Source organism: Papio anubis, chromosome 2 (genome assembly GCF_008728515.1).
Source record: "Papio anubis isolate 15944 chromosome 2, Panubis1.0, whole genome shotgun sequence".
Lineage (NCBI taxonomy): Eukaryota > Metazoa > Chordata > Mammalia > Primates > Cercopithecidae > Papio > Papio anubis.
The window spans coordinates 66,839,163-66,844,634 of record NC_044977.1 but is presented as its reverse complement, the minus strand read 5'-3'; the positions used below and the strand labels follow the sequence as shown (position 1 = coordinate 66,844,634).

The following is a 5,472-nucleotide window of genomic DNA, read 5'->3' as shown; positions in this document are numbered from 1 at the left end:
ATTTTTAGTAGAGACGGGGTTTCACCGTGTTAGCCAGGATGGTCTCTATCTCCTGACCTCGTGATCCACCCGCCTTGGCCTCCCAAAGTGCTGGGATTACAGGCGTGAGCCACCACACCCGGCCTTTTGAGGGTTTTTATCAGGAAGGGATGTTGAATTTTTATCAGATGACTTTTCAGCATCAATTGAAATCATCACATGGGTTTTATCCTTCGTTTTCTTGATATAATGTATCAGATTGATTGATTTGAGCATGTTGAACCACCTTTGCATCCCAGGGATAAATCCCACTTGGTCTTGATGAATGATCTTTCTAATGTATCATTGAATTTAGTTTGCTAGTATTTTGTTGAGGATTTTTGCATCAATATTCATCAGAGATACTGGCCTGTAGTCTTTGTCATTGTTGTTGTTGTTATTGTTGTTGTTGTTGTTTTTTGAATTGTAGTCTCACTCTGTCGCCCAGGCTGGAGTGCACTGGTGCAATCTTGGCTCACTGCAACCTCTGCCTCCCAGGTTCAAGGATTCTCCTGCCTCAGCCTCCTGAGCAGGTGGGATTACAGGTCTGTGCCACCACGCCTGGTTAATTTTTTTGTATTTTTAGTAGAGATGGAGTTTCACCATGTTGGCCAGGCTGGTCTCAAACTCCTGACCTCAGGTGATCCACCTGCCTCAGCCTCCCAAAGTGCTAAGATTACAGATGTGAGCCACTGTGAACCACCATGCCTGGCTAGTTTTCGTTTTTTTTGGTGTATTTTTGTCTGGTTTTCTATCAGGGTAATAGTGGCCTCTTAGATTGAGTTTGGAAGTATTCCTTCCTCCTCTATTTTTTGGAATAGTTTGAGTAGGATAGCTATTAATTCTTCTTTAAATCTTTGGTAAAATTTAGAAGTGAAACCATCAGGTCCTGGGCTTTTCATGACTGGGAGATTTTTTTATGGCTTCAAAAATATAGGACACTTCATTAATTTGTATGTCATCCTTGCACAGGGGCCATGCTAATCTTCCCTCTATCATCCCAAATTTTAGTGTATGTGCTACTGAAGTGAGCACCCAAATTTGATTTTAAAAACTCACATCCACCTGGTTAACAAATCCCAAACAGAATAAAGACAAGATTGTCATTTAGACACAGTACAGCCAAATTCTTGAAAGTGAAAGGCAGAAAAACTTAAGAATAGCAAGGAAAAAGTGACTTATTACATACATGGGAACACCAATGTGATTGATGGCTGGCATCTCATCTGAAACAATGGCAGCCAGAAGGCAGGGGGATGGCAGAGCCAGAGTGCTAAAAGGAAAGAAAAAATACCCCACTGTATATCTAAGAAGTTATATCCAGAAAAACTACCCTTCAAAAATAAAGGCAATAAAGACATTTCAAAATAAACAAAGGTTGAGATAATTTGTTGTTAGCAGAACCGACTGTCAATAAATACTAAAGGAATCCTTCATGTTGAAAGGGCAGGACACTAGATACAACTTGAATCCATAGAAGAAATATAAAGCACCAGAAGTGATATATACGCTAATATAAGAAACTTTACAAATATATATTGCTTTTATATATATTTTATATATTCTCTTAATCTCTTTGAAAGAAAGATAAAACAGTAATTTGAACACACACAAGGAGAAGGAAATGAAGCTATTATGCTGGAGCAAAGTTTGTATATTTTATTAGAATAGGTTGTGTTAATCTGAAGTGGATTGCAATAAGTTGATTAATGTTGTAATCTCTAGAGCAGCCACTAAGAATATAACAAAAAAATTAAAATAGTTAACAGAGGAATTAAAATGATACACGAAAAACCATTTATTTAGTTCAACAGAAGGCTGTCAAGGAAGAATAGAGGAATTAAAAAGAAAATAAACATACACAAAACAAATACAATGGCAAATGTAAAACCAGCCATATCAATAATTCACTTTAACTAGGAATGATCTAAATTCCCTAATAAAAAGGCAGAGACTGTCAAGCTAGAGTTTTTTAAAAGCAAGAAAATGTCTTAAATATAAAACAAAGCACATAATTGCCAAAAGAAGTTCATAAATGGGGTTTAATCAAAATTTAAAAAATTTGTGTTTCAGAGGACACTATTAGGAAAATGAAAAGACAAGCCACAGACGGAGATGAAATGTTCACAAATCATATATCCAATGAAGAACTTGTTCACAAAATAGATGAAGAATTTTTATTCAATAAGACAACCCAATTAAAAAATAGAAAACAATTTGAATGCACAATCAACAAAGAAAATAGATAAATGGCCGATAAACGTATAAAAAGATGTTCAACATCTTGGCCAGGCACGGTGGCTCATGCCTGTAATCCCAGCACTTTGGGAGTCCGAGGTGGGCAGATCATGAGGTCAGGAGATCAAGACCATCTGGGCTAACACGGTGAAACCTGGTCTCTACAAAAAATACAAAAAAATTATCTGGGTGTGGTGGCAGGCGCCTGTAGTCCCAGTTACTCTGGAGACTGAGGCAGGAGAATGGTGTGAACCTGGGAGGTGGAGCTTGCAGTGAGCCGAGATAGCGCCACTGCACTCCAGCCTGGGCGACAGTGAGACTCCGTCTCAAAAAACAAACAAACAAACAAACAAACAAACAAACAAGTGTTCTTCATTATTGCCAAAATTCAAATTAAAACACATCCTTAGAATGGCTACGATCAAAAAGACAGACAATCCTAAATGTTAGCAATATGTGGAGAAATAAAGTATCATACATTGCTGATGGGAATGTAGAATGGTAAAGCCTCTTGGGAACACAGTTTGGGAGTTTCTTAAAATGTTGAAAATAATTTACTATATCACCCAGCAATTTTACTCATAGGAATATACTCTAAAGAAATGAAAACATATGTCCACACAAAATCATGTACACATAACAGCATTATTCATAACAGCTCCAAAGAGGAAAAATCCAAATGTCCATCCAGGTAAATGGATAAGCAAACTGTGGTATATTCATGTAATAGAATACTATTAAGAAACTAAAAGGAACCTATACATACTACAACATGAATAATCCTCAAACACATTTTGCTAAGTGAGAGAAGCCAGACGCAAAAGACTAGATGTTGTACAATTCCATCCATATGAAGTATTCAGAAAGGACACATTTAGTAGAGAACAATGATTGCCTAGGGCTGGCAAAGAAAATAGGGATTAAGTGCACATAGAAATGGGGGAACTTGTGGGGGTAATGAATTGGTTTTATAATATGTAAATTATATCTCAATAAGGCTGTTTGTAAAAATATTAAATCATAAAATACTGAATTATTTTAAAAGTTTCATTAAACAATTCAGGTAAATGCTTCCAGTGTTTGGATTTCTGAACATCTTTGTGGTCAGATATGAGAGAAGCTTTTCAAAATGAATATTTGTAATACTTTTCTTAATTTTACTTTGGACCTATAGTTCATACATACACAGAACTATACCATGAATCAATTTTCCCAATCATTCACCTTTGTGGGATACTATTGGTCCAAAAATCTTCTGATGAATAAGTACCTTCCTTTAGGGACATGTCCTGTTAAATACCAACTAGCTCATCTTTTTTATAGTGCTACTTTGGGGAAATACTTTCAAAATCTATTAATATGTAGCCTTCCTTCATAGTATATTGTTAGACTACAAATATATTCTTCCTTATAATCTGCACACTGTATCACATGCCCTCATCCAACAGTGTTTGGCAGGTAGTAGTGTATGATTTGCTGACGAGTGTTGCTGTGTGTATCATACAGTAAAAGCTTTCAGCCCATGAGTATTCTCCCATGTTATTTTGAGTTGAGTGTGTTCAGCCACCTGTGTTTATTCATCCACAGACTTTCTATCATTGTGTGTTATTGAGAAGAGTTTTGACTTATAATGGTATCAGAGGCACACAAGTGACTGTACAGGGCTTACTCCAGAGAATTAGTGAGAGAGCCTCCAGTTAGATGTAGATGTAAGACTTGCATTTAGTTAAGAATGGTTGATGTGCTTACAGGGAAATGCTTGAGGAAATGCAGTCAAAGTTGGCAGACACTTGGAGACAGGTAGGAGTCTTTTGACCTTATCATGAACAAACCTTGCCCACCGGGATGAGTGATCAACAGTTAAATGATGGATTTCTGGGAAAGAATCTCTAGCTTGGGAAAGTTATATCTTCAAGAACTGAAGAAAATGGAAGTCACTGTGTGAGTCAGGAATGTATCCCCATGGGGATTTTCTATAACACCTCCATATAGCACATTCAGGTAGTGTCCCTGTGTCTGACAAAGCCTTCCAACTGTCACCCCTGCTGAATGGCTGAGGGTGGGGGCAGCAAGCTTATATTTTACAAAGATGAGCACCCAGTGTTTCTGTCTTCAGGGACGCTGTCCTGGCCTCCTTGTGCTAAGTCTTGCCCTTTGTACAGTGGGTACTCCACGTTGCAATTGGAGTGATCTTTTAAAATGTTATGATAGTGTGTTTCCTGCTCTAAACCAATGAAGGGCCCCCATTGGCCTCAGGATAATAGCCAAACTCAACAGTAGGGCCTGCACTGCCCTACCTGTCCATCTTGCCTCATCATTCACTACTCCTTGCTCCTCCAATTCCAGTCTTTTGTACATGTGGCTCCCCCTGCTTGAATCACCTTGGTACTGACCCCACACCCATCCCACTGCTCTTAAACACACACACACAAACACACCCCTGAAGACACACAGGGTAACTCTTCCTTATTTTTCTGCCTCCCCTGATTGCTCGACAGTGTGTTACAAACCTCTGTTAAGAGCTCCTTTAGTATTTCCTGCATCCTGTTTTCTTGCACTTACCACACTTACAGCAGGCACTGCTAATTGCCTTCCCAACACCCATTCTACATTTTTCCTTGTTAGTAGAGCCCTGATTTTTCTCAGAGTAACAATGTGCTCAGTTAAAAAAATAGTTACCTTCCTAGACTCCCTTGCAGCTGTGTGTGGTCATATGACTTAGTTATAGCCAATGACATGTAAGGGAAGCCTACTGGGTCGAATTTCCAGAAAGTCATTGTTTCCATTTAAAGCAGAAGCAGGCTCAACTAGTCCGTACATTGTTTTGCCTTTGTCCTTCACATTGTCTCCTCTGCCCATTTGGAATTTGGATTTGAGCCTTAAGGAGCAGCAGACATCTTAGGAAATCAGAAATGAGGGCAAACACCAAGGATGGCAGAGCAGGAACATTGAAGGGGCCTGTGGTCTTATCAACAACAGGAAACTGCCTTAACTGTCTGGGACTGTCTACCCTTGGATTTCTGTCTCTCTCTCTCTCTCTCTCTCTTTTTTTTAAATAATTTTTATTGAGACAGAGCCTTGCTCTGTCACCTAGGCTGGAGTGCAGTGGTGTACTCATAGCTGACTGCAGCCTCTAACTCCTAGGCTCAAGCCATCTCCTATCTCAGCCTCCCAAGTAGCTGGGACTACAGGCACGTGCAACCACTCCCGGCTGGA

The 5,472-nt window shown here is 39.1% G+C and overlaps 1 non-coding gene across 1 annotated transcript; it reads right to left on the bottom strand.

Moving 5' to 3' along the window:
* Window positions 1-945: 945 nt before the first annotated feature.
* LOC116273906 lies at window positions 946-1,053 on the bottom strand. The gene has a single exon (XR_004182410.1). It is a non-coding gene; the product is annotated as a U6 spliceosomal RNA (small nuclear RNA).
* Between the last annotated feature and the right edge of the window lie 4,419 nt (window positions 1,054-5,472).